At 29.7% G+C, this 24,620-nt stretch overlaps 1 protein-coding gene across 1 annotated transcript in view; it reads right to left on the bottom strand.

The window, feature by feature from the left end:
• The window catches only part of LOC129752260 (uncharacterized), a 393,422-nt gene that overhangs the window by 104,164 nt on the left and 264,638 nt on the right, over nt 1-24,620 (bottom strand). The window lies entirely within an intron of this gene.

Genomic DNA, 24,620 nt, shown 5'->3' on the forward strand with positions numbered 1-24,620 from the left:
TTGTAAATTTTGTAAATTTTGTAAATTTTGTAAATTTTGTAAATTTTGTAAATTTTGTCAATTTTGTCAATTTTGTAAATTTTGTAAATTTTGCAAATTTTGTAAATTTTGTATATTTTGTCAATTTTGTCAATTTTGTAAATTTTGTAAATTTTATAAATTTTGTAAATTTTGTAAATTTTGTAAATTTTGTAAATTTTGTAAATTTTGTAAATTTTGTAAATTTTGTAAATTTTGTAAATTTTGTAAATTTTGTAAATTTTGTAAATTTTGTAAATTTTGTAAATTTTGTAAATTTTGTAAATTTTGTAAATTTTGTAAATTTTGTAAATTTTGTAAATTTTGTAAATTTTGTAAATTTTGTCAATTTTGTAAATTTAGTCAATTAAGTAAATTTTGTAAACTTAGTAAACTTTGTCAATTTTGTCAATTTTGTCAATTTTGTCAATTTTGTCAATTTTGTCAATTTTCTCAATTTTGTCAATTTTGTCAATTTTGTCAATTTTGTCAATTTTGTCAATTTTGTCAATTTTGTCAATTTTGTCAATTTTGTCAATTTTGTCAATTTTGTCAATTTTGTCAATTTTGTCAATTTGACAAAATTGACAAAATTTTGTCAATTTTGTCAATTTTGTCAATTTTGTCAATTTTGTCAATTTTGTCAATTTTGTCAATTTTGTCAATTTTGTCAATTTTGTCAATTTTGTCAATTTTGTCAATTTTGTCAATTTTGTCAATTTTGTCAATTTTGTCAATTTTGTCAATTTTGTCAATTTTGTCAATTTTGTCAATTTTGTCAATTTTGTCAATTTTGTCAATTTTGTCAATTTTGTCAATTTTGTCAATTTTGTACATTTTATCAATTTTGTCAATTTTGTCAATTTTGTCAATTTTGTCAATTTTGTCAATTTTGTCAATTTTGTCAATTTTGTCAATTTTGTCAACTTTGTCAATTTTGTCAATTTTGTCAATTTTGTCAATTTTGTCAATTTTGTCAATTTTGTCAATTTTGTCAATTTTGTCAATTTTGTCAATTTTGTCAATTTTGTCAATTTTGTCAATTTTGTCAATTTTGTCAATTTTGTCAATTTTGTCAATTTTGTCAATTTTGTCAATTTTGTCAATTTTGTCAATTTGGTCAATTTTGTCAATTTTGTCAATTTTGCCAATTTTGTCAATTTTGTCAATTTTGTCAATTTTGTCAATTTTGTCAATTTTGTCAATTTTGTCAATTTTGTCAATTTTGTCAATTTTGTCAATTTTGTCAATTTTGTCAATTTTGTCAATTTTGTCAATTTTGTCAATTTTGTCAATTTTGTCAATTTTGTCAATTTTGTCAATTTTGTCAATTTTGTCAATTTTGTCAATTTTGTCAATTTTGTCAATTTTGTCAATTTTGTCAATTTTGTCAATTTTGTCAATTTTGTCAATTTTGTCAATTTTGTCAATTTTGTCAATTTTGTCAATTTTGTCAATTTTGTCAATTTTGTCAATTTTGTCAATTTTGTCAATTTTGTCAATTTTGTCAATTTTGTCAATTTTGTCAATTTTGTCAATTTTGTCAATTTTGTCAATTTTGTCAATTTTGTCAATTTTGTCAATTTTGTCAATTTTGTCAATTTTGTCAATTTTGTCAATTTTGTCAATTTTGTCAATTTTGTCAATTTTGTCAATTTTGTCAATTTTGTCAATTTTGTCAATTTTGTCAATTTTGTCAATTTTGTCAATTTTGTCAATTTTGTCAATTTTGTCAATTTTGTCAATTTTGTCAATTTTGTCAATTTTGTCAATTTTGTCAATTTTGTCAATTTTGTCAATTTTGTCAATTTTGTCAATTTTGTCAATTTTGTCAATTTTGTCAATTTTGTCAATTTTGTCAATTTTGTCAATTTTGTCAATTTTGTCAATTTTGTCAATTTTGTCAATTTTGTCAATTTTGTCAATTTTGTCAATTTTGTCAATTTTGTCAATTTTGTCAATTTTGTCAATTTTGTCAATTTTGTCAATTTTGTCAATTTTGTCAATTTTGTCAATTTTGTCAATTTTGTCAATTTTGTCAATTTTGTCAATTTTGTCAATTTTGTCAATTTTGTCAATTTTGTCAATTTTGTCAATTTTGTCAATTTTGTCAATTTTGTCAATTTTGTCAATTTTGTCAATTTTGTCAATTTTGTCAATTTTGTCAATTTTGTCAATTTTGTCAATTTTGTCAATTTTGTCAATTTTGTCAATTTTGTCAATTTTGTCAATTTTGTCAATTTTGTCAATTTTGTCAATTTTGTCAATTTTGTCAATTTTGTCAATTTTGTCAATTTTGTCAATTTTGTCAATTTTGTCAATTTTGTCAATTTTGTCAATTTTGTCAATTTTGTCAATTTTGTCAATTTTGTCAATTTTGTCAATTTTGTCAATTTTGTCAATTTTGTCAATTTTGTCAATTTTGTCAATTTTGTCAATTTTGTCAATTTTGTCAATTTTGTCAATTTTGTCAATTTTGTCAATTTTGTCAATTTTGTCAATTTTGTCAATTTTGTCAATTTTGTCAATTTTGTCAATTTTGTCAATTTTGTCAATTTTGTCAATTTTGTCAATTTTGTCAATTTTGTCAATTTTGTCAATTTTGTCAATTTTGTCAATTTTGTCAATTTTGTCAATTTTGTCAATTTTGTCAATTTTGTCAATTTTGTCAATTTTGTCAATTTTGTCGATTTTGTCAATTTTGTCAATTTTGTCAATTTTGTCAATTTTGTCAATTTTGTCAATTTTGTCAATTTTGTCAATTTTGTCAATTTTGTCAATTTTGTAAATTTTGTCAATTTTGTCAATTTTGTCAATTTTGTCAATTTTGTTAATTTTGTCAATTTTGTCAATTTTGTCAATTTTGTCAATTTTGTCAATTTTGTCAATTTTGTCAATTTTGTCAATGTTTTGGGACCGGAACACTTTCGGACGTAATTCAGAAATCGCGACGTTTGATAAAAAAACTCAACTTCAAAACGAGCAACTTTATTTCGGTTCGATTAGCGGGGTGTTTTATTGCGACGATGTGTAGTACACGGAGGATTGGTTTGAACTGTTTTTTCTACACTTGTGTTTTACAAAAAGTGGCGAAATAGAGAAATGTATATAATGCAAAAGTTCTCTACAACAAATACATGCACATTATTCAAGTATTAAATACTGAGAGGAAAAAGCATAACTTTAGGTAAACAATTCTCTTTTTCTCCTCAATGAACAGAGCTTATCTCTCCTAACTCCTATGAGATATTTTAGATGCGTTTCAGATGGTCTAAATTCCCGTTCCCTTCTGTCGTTTCGTTCTCTCACTACCACTAGGCAGGGGCCGCAATGTCTATACTTCAACAGTCAATTTTGTCAATTTTGTCAATTTTGTCAATTTTGTCAATTTTGTCAATTTTGTCAATTTTGTCAATTTTGTCAATTTTGTCAATTTTGTCAATTTTGTCAATTTTGTCAATTTTGTCAATTTTGTCAATTTTGTCGATTTTGTCAATTTTGTCAATTTTGTCAATTTTGTCAATTTTGTCAATTTTGTCAATTTTGTCAATTTTGTCAATTTTGTCAATTTTGTCAATTTTGTCAATTTTGTCAATTTTGTCAATTTTGTCAATTTTGTCAATTTTGTCAATTTTGTCAATTTTGTCAATTTTGTCAATTTTGTCAATTTTGTCAATTTTGTCAATTTTGTCAATTTTGTCAATTTTGTCAATTTTGTCAATTTTGTCAATTTTGTTAATTTTGTCAATTTTGTCAATTTTGTCAATTTTGTCAATTTTGTCAATTTTGTCAATTTTGTCAATTTTGTCAATTTTGTCAATTTTGTCAATTTTGTCAATTTTGTCAATTTTGTCAATTTTGTCAATTTTGTCAATTTTGTCAATTTTGTCAATTTTGTCAATTTTGTCAATTTTGTCAATTTTGTCAATTTTGTCAATTTTGTCAATTTTGTCAATTTTGTCAATTTTGTCAATTTTGTCAATTTTGTCAATTTTGTCAATTTTGTCAATGTTTTGGGACCGGAACACTTTCGGACGTAATTCAGAAATCGCGACGTTTGATAAAAAAACTCAACTTCAAAACGAGCAACTTTATTTCGGTTCGATTAGCGGGGTGTTTTATTGCGACGATGTGTAGTACACGGAGGATTGGTTTGAACTGTTTTTTCTACACTTGTGTTTTACAAAAAGTGGCGAAATAGAGAAATGTATATAATGCAAAAGTTCTCTACAACAAATACATGCACATTATTCAAGTATTAAATACTGAGAGGAAAAAGCATAACTTTAGGTAAACAATTCTCTTTTTCTCCTCAATGAACAGAGCTTATCTCTCCTAACTCCTATGAGATATTTTAGATGCGTTTCAGATGGTCTAAATTCCCGTTCCCTTCTGTCGTTTCGTTCTCTCACTACCACTAGGCAGGGGCCGCAATGTCTATACTTCAACAGTCAATTTTGTCAATTTTGTCAATTTTGTCAATTTTGTCAATTTTGTCAATTTTGTCAATTTTGTCAATTTTGTCAATTTTGTCAATTTTGTCAATTTTGTCAATTTTGTCAATTTTGTCAATTTTGTCAATTTTGTCAATTTTGTCAATTTTGTCAATTTTGTCAATTTTGTCAATTTTGTCAATTTTGTCAATTTTGTCAATTTTGTCAATTTTGTCAATTTTGTCAATTTTGTCAATTTTGTCAATTTTGTCAATTTTGTCAATTTTGTCAATTTTGTCAATTTTGTCAATTTTGTCAATTTTGTCAATTTTGTCAATTTTGTCAATTTTGTCAATTTTGTCAATTTTGTCAATTTTGTCAATTTTGTCAATTTTGTCAATTTTGTCAATTTTGTCAATTTTGTCAATTTTGTCAATTTTGTCAATTTTGTCAATTTTGTCAATTTTGTCAATTTTGTCAATTTTGTCAATTTTGTCAATTTTGTCAATTTTGTCAATTTTGTCAATTTTGTCAATTTTGTCAATTTTGTCAATTTTGTCAATTTTGTCAATTTTGTCAATTTTGTCAATTTTGTCAATTTTGTCGATTTTGTCAATTTTGTCAATTTTGTCAATTTTGTCAATTTTGTCAATTTTGTCAATTTTGTCAATTTTGTCAATTTTGTCAATTTTGTCAATTTTGTCAATTTTGTCAATTTTGTCAATTTTGTCAATTTTGTCAATTTTGTCAATTTTGTCAATTTTGTCAATTTTGTCAATTTTGTCAATTTTGTCAATTTTGTCAATTTTGTCAATTTTGTCAATTTTGTCAATTTTGTCAATTTTGTCAATTTTGTCAATTTTGTCAATTTTGTCAATTTTGTCAATTTTGTCAATTTTGTCAATTTTGTCAATTTTGTCAATTTTGTCAATTTTGTCAATTTTGTCAATTTTGTCAATTTTGTCAATTTTGTCAATTTTGTCAATTTTGTCGATTTTGTCAATTTTGTCAATTTTGTCAATTTTGTCAATTTTGTCAATTTTGTCAATTTTGTCAATTTTGTCAATTTTGTCAATTTTGTCAATTTTGTCAATTTTGTCAATTTTGTCAATTTTGTCAATTTTGTCAATTTTGTTAATTTTGTCAATTTTGTCAATTTTGTCAATTTTGTCAATTTTGTCAATTTTGTCAATTTTGTCAATTTTGTCAATGTTTTGGGACCGGAACACTTTCGGACGTAATTCAGAAATCGCGACGTTTGATAAAAAACTCAACTTCAAAACGAGCAACTTTATTTCGGTTCGATTAGCGGGGTGTTTTATTGCGACGATGTGTAGTACACGGAGGATTGGTTTGAACTGTTTTTTCTACACTTGTGTTTTACAAAAAGTGGCGAAATAGAGAAATGTATATAATGCAAAAGTTCTCTACAACAAATACATGCACATTATTCAAGTATTAAATACTGAGAGGAAAAAGCATAACTTTAGGTAAACAATTCTCTTTTTCTCCTCAATGAACAGAGCTTATCTCTCCTAACTCCTATGAGATATTTTAGATGCGTTTCAGATGGTCTAAATTCCCGTTCCCTTCTGTCGTTTCGTTCTCTCACTACCACTAGGCAGGGGCCGCAATGTCTATACTTCAACAGTCAATTTTGTCAATTTTGTCAATTTTGTCAATTTTGTCAATTTTGTCAATTTTGTCAATTTTGTCAATTTTGTCAATTTTGTCAATTTTGTCAATTTTGTCAATTTTGTCAATTTTGTCAATTTTGTCAATTTTGTCAATTTTGTCAATTTTGTCAATTTTGTCAATTTTGTCAATTTTGTCAATTTTGTCAATTTTGTCAATTTTGTCAATTTTGTCAATTTTGTCAATTTTGTCAATTTTGTCAATTTTGTCAATTTTGTCAATTTTGTCAATTTTGTCAATTTTGTCAATTTTGTCAATTTTGTCAATTTTGTCAATTTTGTCAATTTTGTCAATTTTGTCAATTTTGTCAATTTTGTCAATTTTGTCAATTTTGTCAATTTTGTCAATTTTGTCAATTTTGTCAATTTTGTCAATTTTGTCAATTTTGTCAATTTTGTCAATTTTGTCAATTTTGTCAATTTTGTCAATTTTGTCAATTTTGTCAATTTTGTCAATTTTGTCAATTTTGTCAATTTTGTCAATTTTGTCAATTTTGTCAATTTTGTCAATTTTGTCAATTTTGTCAATTTTGTCAATTTTGTCAATTTTGTCAATTTTGTCAATTTTGTCAATTTTGTCAATTTTGTCAATTTTGTCAATTTTGTCAATTTTGTCAATTTTGTCAATTTTGTCAATTTTGTCAATTTTGTCAATTTTGTCAATTTTGTCAATTTTGTCAATTTTGTCAATTTTGTCAATTTTGTCAATTTTGTCAATTTTGTCGATTTTGTCAATTTTGTCAATTTTGTCAATTTTGTCAATTTTGTCAATTTTGTCAATTTTGTCAATTTTGTCAATTTTGTCAATTTTGTCAATTTTGTCAATTTTGTCAATTTTGTCAATTTTGTCAATTTTGTCAATTTTGTTAATTTTGTCAATTTTGTCAATTTTGTCAATTTTGTCAATTTTGTCAATTTTGTCAATTTTGTCAATTTTGTCAATGTTTTGGGACCGGAACACTTTCGGACGTAATTCAGAAATCGCGACGTTTGATAAAAAACTCAACTTCAAAACGAGCAACTTTATTTCGGTTCGATTAGCGGGGTGTTTTATTGCGACGATGTGTAGTACACGGAGGATTGGTTTGAACTGTTTTTTCTACACTTGTGTTTTACAAAAAGTGGCGAAATAGAGAAATGTATATAATGCAAAAGTTCTCTACAACAAATACATGCACATTATTCAAGTATTAAATACTGAGAGGAAAAAGCATAACTTTAGGTAAACAATTCTCTTTTTCTCCTCAATGAACAGAGCTTATCTCTCCTAACTCCTATGAGATATTTTAGATGCGTTTCAGATGGTCTAAATTCCCGTTCCCTTCTGTCGTTTCGTTCTCTCACTACCACTAGGCAGGGGCCGCAATGTCTATACTTCAACAGTCAATTTTGTCAATTTTGTCAATTTTGTCAATTTTGTCAATTTTGTCAATTTTGTCAATTTTGTCAATTTTGTCAATTTTGTCAATTTTGTCAATTTTGTCAATTTTGTCAATTTTGTCAATTTTGTCAATTTTGTCAATTTTGTCAATTTTGTCAATTTTGTCAATTTTGTCAATTTTGTCAATTTTGTCAATTTTGTCAATTTTGTCAATTTTGTCAATTTTGTCAATTTTGTCAATTTTGTCAATTTTGTCAATTTTGTCAATTTTGTCAATTTTGTCAATTTTGTCAATTTTGTCAATTTTGTCAATTTTGTCAATTTTGTCAATTTTGTCAATTTTGTCAATTTTGTCAATTTTGTCAATTTTGTCAATTTTGTCAATTTTGTCAATTTTGTCAATTTTGTCAATTTTGTCAATTTTGTCAATTTTGTCAATTTTGTCAATTTTGTCAATTTTGTCAATTTTGTCAATTTTGTCAATTTTGTCAATTTTGTCAATTTTGTCAATTTTGTCAATTTTGTCAATTTTGTCAATTTTGTCAATTTTGTCAATTTTGTCAATTTTGTCAATTTTGTCAATTTTGTCAATTTTGTCAATTTTGTCAATTTTGTCAATTTTGTCAATTTTGTCAATTTTGTCAATTTTGTCGATTTTGTCAATTTTGTCAATTTTGTCAATTTTGTCAATTTTGTCAATTTTGTCAATTTTGTCAATTTTGTCAATTTTGTCAATTTTGTCAATTTTGTCAATTTTGTAAATTTTGTCAATTTTGTCAATTTTGTCAATTTTGTCAATTTTGTTAATTTTGTCAATTTTGTCAATTTTGTCAATTTTGTCAATTTTGTCAATTTTGTCAATTTTGTCAATTTTGTCAATTTTGTCAATTTTGTCAATTTTGTCAATTTTGTCAATTTTGTCAATTTTGTCAATTTTGTCAATTTTGTCAATTTTGTCAATTTTGTCAATTTTGTCAATTTTGTCAATTTTGTCGATTTTGTCAATTTTGTCAATTTTGTCAATTTTGTCAATTTTGTCAATTTTGTCAATTTTGTCAATTTTGTCAATTTTGTCAATTTTGTCAATTTTGTAAATTTTGTCAATTTTGTCAATTTTGTCAATTTTGTCAATTTTGTTAATTTTGTCAATTTTGTCAATTTTGTCAATTTTGTCAATTTTGTCAATTTTGTCAATTTTGTCAATTTTGTCAATTTTGTCAATTTTGTCGATTTTGTCAATTTTGTCAATTTTGTCAATTTTGTCAATTTTGTCAATTTTGTCAATTTTGTCAATTTTGTCAATTTTGTCAATTTTGTCAATTTTGTCAATTTTGTCAATTTTGTCAATTTTGTCAATTTTGTTAATTTTGTCAATTTTGTCAATTTTGTCAATTTTGTCAATTTTGTCAATTTTGTCAATTTTGTCAATTTTGTCAATGTTTTGGGACCGGAACACTTTCGGACGTAATTCAGAAATCGCGACGTTTGATAAAAAACTCAACTTCAAAACGAGCAACTTTATTTCGGTTCGATTAGCGGGGTGTTTTATTGCGACGATGTGTAGTACACGGAGGATTGGTTTGAACTGTTTTTTCTACACTTGTGTTTTACAAAAAGTGGCGAAATAGAGAAATGTATATAATGCAAAAATTCTCTACAACAAATACATGCACATTATTCAAGTATTAAATACTGAGAGGAAAAAGCATAACTTTAGGTAAACAATTCTCTTTTTCTCCTCAATGAACAGAGCTTATCTCTCCTAACTCCTATGAGATATTTTAGATGCGTTTCAGATGGTCTAAATTCCCGTTCCCTTCTGTCGTTTCGTTCTCTCACTACCACTAGGCAGGGGCCGCAATGTCTATACTTCAACAGTCAATTTTGTCAATTTTGTCAATTTTGTCAATTTTGTCAATTTTGTCAATTTTGTCAATTTTGTCAATTTTGTCAATTTTGTCAATTTTGTCAATTTTGTCAATTTTGTCAATTTTGTCAATTTTGTCAATTTTGTCAATTTTGTCAATTTTGTCAATTTTGTCAATTTTGTCAATTTTGTCAATTTTGTCAATTTTGTCAATTTTGTCAATTTTGTCAATTTTGTCAATTTTGTCAATTTTGTCAATTTTGTCAATTTTGTCAATTTTGTCAATTTTGTCAATTTTGTCAATTTTGTCAATTTTGTCAATTTTGTCAATTTTGTCAATTTTGTCAATTTTGTCAATTTTGTCAATTTTGTCAATTTTGTCAATTTTGTCAATTTTGTCAATTTTGTCAATTTTGTCAATTTTGTCAATTTTGTCAATTTTGTCAATTTTGTCAATTTTGTCAATTTTGTCAATTTTGTCAATTTTGTCAATTTTGTCAATTTTGTCAATTTTGTCAATTTTGTCAATTTTGTCAATTTTGTCAATTTTGTCAATTTTGTCAATTTTGTCAATTTTGTCAATTTTGTCATCTTTGTCATTTTTATTTTATTCTATTCGAGAACAGTCTTTGTTGAACTTGTGCATAGTTGAGAGTCACACGAAGAAACACAATTCGAAGTCGGCTTCATCACATACAGGATTTCCCATCCATTAGGCCCTGACTGACGAAAACAATCTATTTCGAGTTGCCTCGTAATTATCATCCGTCCCAATATATCATCTGTTGTCTCCGGAGCGTTAGAGTAGAATTGAATGAATTCCGAGCTACACGAAGAAACACATCCGTCTTCTGACGACAGTAGTGCTAACTAAAGTGCAATTTCCTGTGACACCCACTCACATCCTTCTAAGTAATCTTCCTCTCGTCTCGGAGAGAGCTTCCCTAGAGGGGACCTGCAGAAAGTTTATATTTACATCAAAGAGTAAGACGTAAGCCGATCATCACCATATGTCAATCGGTTGTCGGTCTTGTTGTAGTTGGTCTTGATTTTGTTTACAGATTGGCAGATTAGTTGGGTTCCAATAACATTGTGTGCTTGCAATTCGTCGTTCCAAGTTGAGAAATTTGTTCCAGCCAATTAGAAAGTATTGATTGAAATTAATTAGTGAAATATTTAGTATGTACATGACCGGAGTTATGTCAACAGGATGTGAATATTCTTAGAAGATGAATCTTTAATCAACTGGAGAACATCGTAAAGATGCATATTTAAATAAGAATACACAGAACCTAAACCTGTCCTGAACTCCTATGTTTATATTTTATTTTTGAAATACAACTCACAACCTTGGTGGTTGTCGAGTAGGTGGATGAACTAGTTAAACTACTTCACAACTAATTACAGCAAATCATCGGAATTGAGATCGAATCGATGTTCAGCGTTTACTTCAGCAAATTTTCCCAGTACATCGCAAACCAATCAATATCTCTCTGCACTGATGAAGGAGGTACACATATCTACACACATTTACATCCATCCATCGTTCATGTCGTATTCCAGCCAGCTCGATTTGTATCTCCGGCAGCTCTGAGAAGAATGTTTGTTTACGGATTAGCTTTCGACTTTTACGTCAAATATTTATCTTTGGCATCGCCGATTATTGTTGGCAAAGGCAATTGGGTCTTGTAAATAGAAAGTTTATCTGGAGCTGTTGGAGTATGTGGAACTAGTAAGTTTAGCATATACTACATTTATGGTGGAGTTATTTCTAGAAGCAGTGAATAAAACCAAATATAATAACTTACCCAATGATCTGAAAGAAACAAATCGTCGATCCATATTCAAAAACAAACTGCTTCAAATGTTTAAAGAAAAAATAAGTCGTTAAACAAGTCGAACAAAGCTAGCTTTAAGTGTAAAGATTTATAATTTTGTAGCGTTAATTTTTTATAATTTTTTACTTGAAGTGTTAGTTTTTTTTAATTTAGTATAGTTTTATTGTATAATTAGTTTAACTTTGTTTCAACATGAATCTCTTTAAAGGAAACTTTTTCCATTGAGATTTTTATATAGAAAAAAAAAAAAAAAACTGTCAAGATTGCCACTAGTTTACTCAATTTTACTATCTTGTATCTACCAGTATCGAGATTTCTATCTCGCGACTAAAGTTTCTATAAGAAGTCAGCAATAATGTTATTCATATCCGTGTAGAATAAGCATTCAAGTTTATTTTCACTTTATTGGGCCGAGATAATACAGGCATTTTTTTGAAAACCCTGGCAAATCCCGAACAATTGATTTCATTTTTTTTTTTCAATATGTCTCAAAAAAGATGAGAATATGCTCATTCTACATTAACGATTTGAGCTATCTAAAAGTGAACTGATAAACGATAAAAGGGTGGTCCTTCAATTGACACTCTGTCCGGTCTCTTCCTTTCTTCCTTTAACCGGTTTGCAAAAATAAATTCTTACCAATATATGTAGCTATAGCGTAGATCATATCAACTGGACTGGAGTTCAAATCGCGGTCGAGACATTTTTTTTCGTTCTCTCAAATTCTTAAAATCGTTTATTTTGCTTTTTGTTAGGAAATCGAATGGTTGAAATCTTATCATTGTAGATATCAGTCTTCCGAAAATCAATCAAAACAAACACTCAGGATGCGTTTCCTGTTGGAAACATTCAGATTGTATAATGGGATAGCGCCTCTCGCAACTGCTTCGCCTGGCTGGTATGCAATCTCGATCAGCGCTCCTATCAGCTATGCAAACCGAGTCGCATCATTCAGAATCATCGGTTTAGCAAACATCGCATATCGGAGATGAGTGAGATACAAACTGATCCATTCTGAATGTCACTCACTCAGTATCTGCTTGCATTATATGAAATTCAAAATTATTTTTTGCAGGACGAGAAAAATCAAACAGTTGTGCGGGACACCATAAATTCTCAGTAGTTTTAACGTGACGGACGACAGTTTAATAAGAGAACTTGTAAAATTTGAAAAAAACATGGCGAAAGTGAACATCTTTCCCTCACAAACACAACTTCAATTTGATTTTGATCATACTGATGTTAAAAAACGTTATAACAACAAATAAATTTATTAATTTGCTATATATCAAATCAAACAAAATACGCTAATGATCGGCTTCATGTATCACTCACTCACTGCCTGATCCATTCACTCCTGATCGAAGACCAACAAGATTCGCCATATGCATTGCGCATTGGTGAGATTCCAATTTGATGATGGTGCTGCACTGTTTTGACAGCAAGCATCGTACGAGGTGATCTGTATTTTAGCGATGAATTGAACGATCGATGATCGGGTAGGTCCAATAGCAATCAATAACGAAACCCGACCGTTGTACGTTCAGTTGCGAAGTGCAATCAGAAACATTCATTGAAAATGAGTGATATTCGGAACACTGGTAGATATATTGCCTCCACTTTTGTAGCTATCTGCTATTTCGGAAAGTTTAATTCAATCTTTTCATTTGGTAAATTTGTTTGAATTATTCTGTTGTTCCTGCGATAAACCTTCTTAAATGTTTGCTGGGAGCGAGCTTTTTGTCAGAGTTTTTTGGGTGCGAAATAAACAAAAGTTATGAAGAAACACTGAAGGTTTTTTTTATTAATATTCTCTGGAGATCACAGATCTAATATTTCCTAGAAACACCCTGGAAAAAAATACTAGAAATAAATTTGCAGTCATGTTATTGACACGTGGGACAAAAGGAACCTCTAAAGGATTTGAATAGGAATGAAGAATAGGTGGATAGCTTAGCAACAGATGTGCTTTCTAGGATATAGTTTTATATATGTAAAAAATCGTAAGTCTTTTGCATATTTTTTTTTAAGAAAGCAAATGTTTAGAAACGTTTTTGTCGAAACATGATTAAATTGAGAAATTCAAAATTGAAAATTTAAATTTAGTCTGTTTTAAATTTTGAAGCTTTTAATAATTTTCGTTTCATTCTTCAAATTAAACTAAACAAGTGCAGTGGTGGAATCTCCTTTAAGCGCACACACTTTTTTGAGATTTATTCTTATCAGAAACTGAATATAGTCTAAATGATACCTTTGGTAGATCTTTCAATGTTACACTTACTTCGCCATAACATAACTCGATATACTTGAGTTAGATAAGAAAATTATAATAGTTCACATGTTTAGGGTGGAAATTTATTAAAGCGCACTTCATGTTTTATTAAGAAAACATCGGAATAATTGATTAAAAATCGAAAAACTGTTAATAATAATGACTGGTTGGAATATCTGTTATAAAAATAGCGTCTAATATTTGGTTTGGCATTGAGCCAATTTTATTTTCCAAGGTTTTTGAGACTTTTGGTTCTGGTCGACTAAAATGTTGTAAAACATTAAGTTCCTTCGTATCTTTCACATGTTCGCAGCCCATGGACTGATCCAAACTTCTGATAATCACTTTAGACTCATCTGGCAGAAATATTCAGAAGATTTTTAATTGGGTTTATATCAAAAATATGACCTGGCAGAAATATTCAGAAGATTTTAAATTGGGTTTATTACAAAAATATGACCTGGGCACTCCGGAAAATGATTTTTTCTGTATGTTGTATGTTGGTTATCCACCATGGGTGCACGGATTCACCGCAGTTTCTGCCTTAGTATGTGCTCACATGCATTCTTAGATTATTAGGTTCGACGAATCTCCAATGCAGCGCGTCACCATACCCGGACCCCATGGCTTCGTATGAACTGTTATGGAGTGAATGTATTGTGTTGATGTAGGTTTATATTGGAAGAACGAGTCAATCAGGTGGGCTAGTTTACTTACAGGTATTCCGGCATCCGTGTATATACCTGGCCAGCTGGCAACTGATTGAACATTCCAATTATTTAGTCAGTAACACATCTTACCTGTCGGCCCACTTACGGGATTTGAGCCCAAAAGTTTTTCTTGCCGATACCAGGAATCGAACCCAGTACGCCTGGCGTACCAATACCAGACTCGCGCCAGCCTATCCGCTAGACCACATCGGCGCTTAGACTCCGGAAAATGATTTTTTCTCATGAAAAACTCTTTCATTTTTTTTTTATTGGAGTGAATCATTTTAAATACTTATAGATTTTTTCAAATAAATTTTTAACTACCGTAAAACGGGGCATCAAACAACAGCGGGGCAAGATGCAATATTTGAATACCACAGCACTTATTCAATTCTTATTTTATGTAATTTTATCGAGCTATCATTTAATGATTACAAAATGACAAGTTTTTCAAGTCTTAAGCTAGTTTTTTTAAGGTTTAAATTCTTTATGATATATTTTTTTAAATTTTTTTCTGACTCCAAAATGGACAAAACTTGTATGCATCTTGGAAAGTGATAAACTTGCGTTCCTCATTTTTCTTTTCAATAAAATATATGATAGAAAGAACATGCATGTCAGATACTACTACTACCAGGCTAACCATGTGATGAAAAACCCAAGTGAAGTGATAATATTTAATTTGTAAAGTTGAATACTTGAAGAAATATAAAAAATCTAGCTGACCCAGTGTGCTTTGCGACACTTTTCAAATAAAATTATTTTTTTTAAATTTTGTTAGCTCTGAACAACTTCGTAACAAAAATCAATTATAAAAAATCGTTTTTTTGGAAATAGGAAAAAAATTTAGGATTTTTTTAGAAACCAAGTATACCTGATTTTGAATTTATTTTTTTTATCATATTCAAAATTTGAATATTCAGCACAGAGTTTTAAAAACTTTGATATAGGAGAATATATTTCTTGGATTTTAACAAAAAAAACTTTCATTTTCAAGTATTCTCAGTATAAATCTGAGTTTATGAATCTAATTTTCGAAGCCCGTAGCGTAGAGGATTGAAAGCTATCCTAAGCCAAGGATCATGAGATCGTATCCCGGTTATGATCCCGTTTTTTTTTTCATGATTTCATTTTATTTCTAAATATTCGAGAAATAATTATATTTTTAGTTTATTTTTGAACAGTCTTCCGTTCTTTAAAAATGAAGGTTGGATGAAAGTTGGCAATGTTTTTTTATTGAATCATTTACTTATTTTTATCTGGATTATTTACAAAAAATATTGAAGTAACTTCAAAATGGTTTGAGTAGATTCTATTTCTAACATTCAGAAAAAAATACTTTGAAAATCACCTTTACAAACATGTAAAGATTTGTCAAAAAACCATATTTAACCTTTCTTTGCGGTTAAAATAAAGGACAATTAGCCAGTTGGGGTCATAAGACCCGGATTACTATTTTGGCTGAATCTTCAAAACTGATGAACCGATTTTCATCAATTATACCATTCTATAATCGTCTACTATCTATTTACGAAGACACAAATGAATTATGATTTTCATGGCATCTGAAAATTGAGCCAAAAAACAAAATGGCCAAAAAAAGATGGCGTATCTAAGCAAAGATCGTAACCATCCCGGTTCGAATTATGAATTTTCATTATGTCAGCTAAATTGGGGCTGATTTAAAGATTCATTTAAAGTTATTAAAGTTTTTAGTTTATTATGTTAAAATGCGCCAAGCCGTATTTCAGCAGAAAATGGATTAAATGTGCAGATATCTAATTATTGGGTTAATTAACGTATCATATTTGATTCCTTTTGATATTGTTCATTAAGGATTCGAAACGTTTCGATCCTCATTGGATCTTCATCAGGGGCTTAAATTCATTGCTAACTTTGTGAAAATCGACTTTGAATTTTATTGATGCTTACCGATAAAGTGTCGTTTTCTTGTTAAGTTTGATTCGGCTTATCTTGAAATGCTGTCATTTGGGTTTCCTTGTTGGTTTATCTTGGTTATAATATTATTTAAAAATAAATTTCACATTTCAGAGTAGACTTGCTAAGGGTAACAAAAAGTGTAGGGTAAATGTCGATAATCCTCAGATTTCGTCCTCAATATGTTGAAATTCTATGCTTTAATACTAAAATTGGCCCGTACCGGCTAATTGTCCTTTTTTGTGCTGAGTGACTCTTGTAACCCTATTCAAAAATCTAGACATGAGAAATTATAGAGCTTCTCATTTCAGGAATAGTCAGAAAATTTAATGTTTTTCACTTAAACCGTTCCTGAGATATCGCGACGAAAAGGTACAGTTCGGGACATAAATATAGACCCTAACCGCAAAGGAAAGTTAATGAAAACTTATTTTTCACTACATACCATGACCAGTTTGGTGCAAAACAGTTGAATTTTTTTTTCGATTGAGATAAAATCTTAGGTGGTTTTATCTGGCAGCATCCACAAAATTTGAAAGAGAATTACAATTCTGTTAATCATCTCATTACATTAAATTTTTTATATGTTTGATCAGAACCACATGAGATTTATTTCAGTTCTATTCCCTTTTTTTAAAAACAGTACAATGACAGTACAATGTATTTGTCCACAATATTCAGGCCCTTAAAATGCATACCAAATAGATGGATCAATCTGGAACGCACTTTCGAACGATGCAGTAGAAGAAGAAAAAATGTTGTGTTTCCTGAAAGAATCTTATTTAATTAACGAATTGTAAAAAAGAGCCTTTTTCCTAGGGACGAACCAGCTAAAGGCTTAAAGTCTGTCAAATAAAGACAAAAAAAAGTACAATTTGTTGTCATGACTCGTCTATCAATGTGATAAATCATGTCATTGTATCTGAATTAGTTTAGTAGCAAGTTTGGAGAAAAACTTTTAAAACTTTTAGGATATTGTCATAAATTACAGAATTCTTATATGGGAGCCAAAACTAAAACTTTTTTTATTTTTGAAAATTCAATCAATAATCTAATGATGTAAAACTTTGATCTGCAATGGTCATTTCTAAATTATTCAAGTTTTCCATATTCGCGTTCATTTTGTAAGGGAGCCACCCTTCACAAAAACGGAAAACGCCTTATGATATTTTGAATCTCCCTATCACTTTAAAACTTAGATATGTACCAAATTTGTATAAAAAAAAAATTAAAAAAATGTTCGAGTTCTATCACATTTTATATGGATTTTACATGAGACCACCCTCCCCTTTTCGAAAATTGTAAGGGGGTTTCCTAGAGCAAATCATCTGAATATGTCAAAACATGTTCAACAATATAATCATATCATGGTATAAAAATTGTTTTGTAGAAAATTTTATGGAAATTGTATGGGTTGTGTCATAGAATATGATAAATTTGTAAGGGGGCCGTCCCTCCCTCAAACCGTAGGGTTCTGAAACTATTATAGAAACCATCCCCGGTCCTGGAAACGGTGATATGCCAAATTTCACGATGATCTGTCCAGTAGTTTCTGAGTCTATATGGAACAGACAGGCAGACAGACTTACATTCATTTTTATATAAATAGATGGATCGATCTCACCCAAAAGTTCCACAGATTGACGATTATTCCACAAGTATTCTAATCTTTGCCACTGTTGACCTTTTTGCAGCCGGCAGGAATTTGTATGATGCTTTTCCATGCAGAAACGTAAATATTATGAAATTTGGAAGTTCTTTTTCAGTTAATTTTTCACAACTTTCACTGAACCTCAAGAACAACTCTAGCTTCTTCATACTGTGATTTTGATTGTTTCCGTTAATTTTATGATATTGTCTAAAATTTTAAGGAGCAGCTGTCAAACAAGCCTTCAAGCAAACGATGTTTGCTTAGATCGTTTCTCACGGAATGGCTTAATGACGTCATCTATAAAATGTTTATTGTTTTTTTTTATTCTAAACCTACACTGTTGGTGTATAATTTTTTTCTCGAACAATCATCAATTTTTTTTAAATTAATATTTTATTAAATTTGTTTCCTTTTTGGGGTCTCGTTTCCATATGTTGGAATATGACTGTTTTGCATCACGCGTTGGTTAACATTAAAATTTCATCCACCCACAAATTGGTTTTTATCATGTCAGTTAGTATAAATTTATGCAGAATTTTCACCCCTAAATGTATGTGGCACCCTTATGCTTTTCTTATAAAAGCTTTAATGACAAAAAAATGTTTAAAATTGAGTTCTAACATAGCCAAAAATAAACCGTTTTCTAAGAAGGATTAACATTAGCAGGGCTGGTAGCGAGTCACTTTTTAGTGACTTGGTCACTTTTATTGGGTCAGTCACTTAAAAGTCACTTTTTTCATCATTTGGTCACTAAAGTTACTATTTTCCAAAAATGGTCACTTTTATAACCAAAAGTCACTTTTTTTATCGAAATTAAACCAATGAAAGAGTAATTTGAATTGCGCGTGTTAATATTGACATGAGGCGGAAATTGATTTGAAAATCCGCATTTAATTCCTCTATGTTCGGGTCGGTCCTTAGAGTATGGTGGGGTAAAAGTACGACCTTAATGCTATCCTATTTTTAAAATTTTTTCCGGTTGTTTTTCCATAAAACCAAGAACAGCATTTGATTGCTTAAACTTTTATCTCTCTTTTAAAAAAAATACGAAGATAATCGATCGATGTATTTGATAGCAGTAGTGAAAACGCCTAGCTGCTTTCGAAACGTACTCTTACCCCACCTCTGGGGCAAAAGTTCGAATGATGTGGGATAAAAGTACGATCATTCAAAATTCCACAAATCTGCATGACGTCAAGAGGTAAATTATTTTATATCAATCTGTGCGTACAGCAGCAGCTTCTGTGTTCGCTTCTGATAAAAATCCTGTACATGGGCAAATAACCTGTGAGAATTTGGAGTTCTCCACAAATGTCCATATTCAGCAGGTTTACGAAATTCAGTTTTCATCGTATTTGAGCAAATTTTCGCGCGAGCAAGTCTTGCAGAATCAAAAGTATGCGCTGATGTTTCCAGTGCATTTAAAAAAGAAGTTTGAATTTTTCGTTCAGATTTTCTCCAGAAGATCCTTCGTACTTTTGCCCCATTTGCAGTTCGTACTTTTGCCCCTTCAACGTTTCTTGTGATTCACAGTTTATTGTGCAGAACAGAGACATTTTAATTAAATTCTTTCTTCGGCATTTGAAAGTGGTTGAAAACAACTAAACAGACACATTAAAACTTTCATTGAAAGCCAGTCTTTTGATTGCTCAAACATGTTTGCCGTTATTTTAAATATTACATCATTTAAGCGAAAAAGCTACTTTGCCTCATTTATCGGAGTATTTTCAATTTCTACGGAAAAAATTTATAGCTGGATGTAGGCAGGCCAAATCACTATCAATCCACGCCAAAAGTTTGAATTTTACTGTTATCGGTTTGGAATAATCCTAAAACGTACTTTTACCCGACTCGTACTTTTACCCCACCTTACTCTATATATGGTATTTTTATATATGTTTCTTCCAGAGAGAAGAACCACTCATTTATCTAATGTATTCAGAACTCGAGAGGTTTGTCCGTACTATAGTAACCAGAGTGTGCAAAGAGGATGTTTGGCCTGCCGATGCGATACTACCACAGGATATTTTTGATAACGTTGAGAACCTTCTTTCACCTGGAAACATCGTTATTGGAAACGAAATATCAGCGGAGCTGGACAAAGTAAAGGACGCCCAAAGACTTTATTTCTTGAACAATGCTAGAAAACATAACAATGCTTCCTGCAAGCATGTCCCGACCAAATCAGGGATTCGAAATGCCTTTATAAAGCATTGTCGTTGTCTTGCCCCATCGAATCGAAAATCGAGTCGCAGCTCGAATGACATACAGCATATAGAAAAATCTCTTTCGCTAAATATTAAAACGGATGGAATCTACTGAGATGTGAAGCTGATGCGAATGGTAGTGAAAATCTCAGAATAGAAATTTACTGGAACCAATTCTTCATCATGAAGACATCAGGCGGAGAAATGAAATATCCTTTGGTAATGAAAATTGTCACAGTAGCATTGACCGTATCGCACGGTAATACAGATGTCGAGCGAGGATTTTCTACCGAAAATCCGAAAAGTTACCGAAGACGGTGGGCTTAAATTCGTTTTTCATGATACAAGAAGGAATAAATTTGTAATCCCATGAACATTTAACACTTTGCAGATCAAAAATCATCTTTTTTTGATAACTACAGAATTATCTTTGGCTGACTATTTTAATTGCTTCAAAATCTATTTGGTCACATTTTTTGTCCTTCAAAGTTACTTTTTTCGTTCTACATAGTCACAATTTGGTCACTTTTTTCGGTCCTCAAAGTCACTATTTGGTCACTTTTTTTCAAATTTTGGTCACTAAAGTCACTACTAGTTCATTGTCAAACCGCTACCAGCCCTGCATTAGAAATATCTGAAGAAACCATTTTTATTTCTGACTACGACAATTTGAAACCCCATCAACCTTCAAATTTTTAATGCATACGAAGTATCCGTGGATATAGTTTTAAATAAGCCATTGAAGTTGAAAAGTGTTACATGTTGCCCCAGTTGACGGTATCTCTTTTTTATTTTTAGTTTCAGGGGTTATTCACACTAGATTCCTAAATTTGTATGTCAAATGATCAAGAGTGTACCTTTTTGATAAAACCGATCTTAAATTGAGATTTTATTTGGAAAGTTTAAAAAAAATGTTCAAAAACATACTCTTCTGCCATTTGTTGAATATTTTTTGCCAAAGATCTGAACTGATCATAGGATTAATATTTGATTTCTGTTTGAATTATCTCCGGAATAGGTATTTGCTGACGTTTCTATAATTTTTTTAATTGGTCAATTCAACATAAGCTCTTTTGATCATCAATTTCTATTTATTTATAAAACTAGCTGGCCCGGTAAACTTCATTTTACCCGTTACTTAATAAATCGTTGGAAAATGTTTACAGTTCTTTAACTTCTTCGTGCTCGTGGATCAGCTTTCATGAAAATCGTCTTCAAGTTGTTCGAGTTTTGGCTCGTTTACAGTTGATTTTGCATAGGAGCCCCCCTTCCATAAAAAGTAATAATCTCGAAACTATCATACAAACCATCTCTGACCCGAAAAACCCTCGGATACCAAATTTCACCTAATTCCGACCGACCATTCATACGTGATGGTGTAAAGAAAACGCCTCCATTTTTTTTTATATATATATATATAATATAATATATATATATATATATATATATATATATATATATATATATATATATATATATATATATATATATATATATATATATATATATATATATATATATATATATATATATATATATATATATATATATATATATATATATATATATATATATATATATATATATATATATATATATATATATATATATATATATATATATATATATATATATATATATATATATATATATATATATATATATATATATATATATATATATATATATATATATATATATATATATATATATATATATATCTATATGTATATATATATATATATATATATACATATATATATATATATATATATATATATATATATATATATATATATATATATATATATATATATATATATATATATATATATATATATATATATATATATATATATATATATATATATATATATATATATATATATATATATATATATATATATATATATATATATATATATATATATATATATATATACATATATATATAAGATGTTTATTTTGCGCCTTCTGAGTGCATATTTACAATACAATCATTTTTTAAATTCCTTATCTTAATTAACCGATTTGAGCAAATTTTTTGTTTTCATACCCATTTTACTGCTGTTGGAAATTTATTTTTGACTGTGTGAATTTGCATTTTACATTAGCAATCTGTTTGACACAAATGCCAAAAAGATGGTGAAGTGTTACTAATAAATCATATAAATAATCAAGAATATGTAAATACCAAGTTGTTTATGTTCAATTTTTCAAACAGTGGTTTTATATCTGTTAAAGCTCTTTGAGATCACTTTTTTAACTCTGCAGGCATGTAAATTGTAAATTTAACTTATTATTCCTGACCTCAATTTATGTTATATCTTTCCTCACACAAATGAAATAATGAACTTTCAATGAAAAAAAAAAATAAGGAAAACTTTCGTCCCTTTTCTATGGTAATTTTTGCAATTTTCTGGAATTGCAATGATTTCAGCCCAATAGGGTAATATTTTTTAGCTTTACAGCCAAGGCTAGTTTTTCAGTCAGTTTTGTTCGATCCTGACTGTCGTCTTGGCTGTCTGACACGGACCATTCGCAGTTCTGTTTAGAGCAAATTGAACTCATATCTAGAGGCTGCAATACATAAATTGTTGGTTATCGTTGGTCAAAATTGGTCGAAAACGATTTTATTTCACATGAGTGTTTTTCTAGTTTAAAAAAATCCATAAAAATGGATTTAATGCAAGTCCGCACTGCACACCGTGTTTAATTTTTTTTTCCAGAATTTTATATCGAATTTTTTACCCCTTTTCATCAAAACCGTAGAACTTTCTTTTGTGGATTTAAGAGTAGTGGATAGTGACAAATTGTGATGACTTGGTTTGTAGTTCCCAATGATAACAAAAATGGTTCGTTGAAGATGCTTCTGTTAAAATATCTTTGAATTGAATTTTGAAATATATTCGAATGGCTTTTTCCAGGAAAAATGTGTCTGTCTTTTGAAGTTTTGAAATTGTTTTTTATTTGTTTTGTTTGGTATTAAACACATCGGAATTACTATTAGCGTTGCAATCATAACTCTCCAAGCTGAAGCGGCAAACCTCATTTGCAAAACTTTTGTTTGCTCCCAAGCGAATTACGGTCGCTTTTATTCCATTTTTATCGCGCTGGATATTTTTAACGCCACACAACAATTCATCCAAATGACACCAGCTATAATTCAACTTGAACTTTGCACAAACAATCATCCTCATCATCACCATCATCATCCGAGAAAGACTGTCTGTCAAACATAATCGTACTCAATTCCGGCGACAATGGTCTCAACAGAAAAAAAACCCTGGAAATGGCGACGTGGCCCTCAAAAGTCTTGGCAAAGGACCCACTTTTTACGGCCCCACAAAGTGCGCTCCACAAAACGCCTTAATCAAAAGACAAACAACAACTTTACAACACGGAGGAAAAACAGGGCTCTTCTACAATCCTATAGGTAGTACCTTCGTTTGGATTCTGGCAAAGTAAATATAAACAAATTTACATGTACTGCCACACTCATATCCTTGATGGCTGCCATCCGGCACATCCGAGGGACTACCGTTTTGTGTCAAATCTTCACACATGTGTGTGCATGTTTCCGTAAGTGTGCGTTTAACAGTCTAACAGCTTATATTTTTAGCCGAGTGTGAGCAAACTTTTGATGCTTGATGTGAAAAGTTTGTCTTCGTTCCATCGGAATCGCCCCTTCAGGATTGGCAACCTGGGCACCATGTCCGTCGTTCAAATCTCGGGACCACACCCTATCGAGCCCAGAGTCCAGATGTAAGCGAGTGTGTTCGCTGACAGGGGGGAGCTATCCGGGTAACTGTCAATTAACAGCAACCGTCAGCTGTCCAACTTGTACTTCTGGGATCAGGAAGGAGCTCTGCAGGAAACATTTGAAATGGGCACGTGGACGATCAGTGTTCTTGATTTTGAGGGCAATAAGATTACAAAAAGGAAAAAAAAAATATATTTTTAAACATCATAGTCCTCATCGCATTTTTTAAGATAATTTGAATCAAGAATTAAATTAATGATATGTTGTTTAAGTAGTCTGCGCTTTACTCATCTCGATATGTGGAAATGAACCGGAAAAAGCTCTACTACTCTGCCCATGCAAAAATTAGCGTTACTGTTTTTTTCCCTTTAAGTCCTTCTACGAAATACACAGTGTAAAGTTTTGTTTTAGAATGTGGCTCCAGAGAGGAAATTTCCCTTTTTTTAATTCGCAGTTCTTACTATTTAAATATACAAAGATTGTTATAAAGCTCACAAGTGATGATGCTGAAGTTAAGTTCAAAAATCTTTAATGGTCACTGACTTACAATAAAATATATTCATTTTACTGATTTACTTTTTTCGATGAGAGAACACTCTCAATTTTCAAGCGACGTTTAATTACACACTTTTGCCCTTCTTTAGGCGTAAGTATAGCAATGCGGAAGAAAACTTTCCAGATTCAACTTTTCAGCTAAAGATATTTTCGGTTTATTTTCGTTCAATCGTTAAATCATTTCTGTACTTTTTTGAAAAAAATCTTTTTTTTTCTTACAGACACTTGAAATATCTTCAATTTAAAAAATTATTATCCTTTATTTCAATGTTCATTAATTTAAACGTTGAAGA

This window comes from Uranotaenia lowii, chromosome 3, assembly GCF_029784155.1.
Source record: "Uranotaenia lowii strain MFRU-FL chromosome 3, ASM2978415v1, whole genome shotgun sequence".
NCBI lineage: Eukaryota > Metazoa > Arthropoda > Insecta > Diptera > Culicidae > Uranotaenia > Uranotaenia lowii.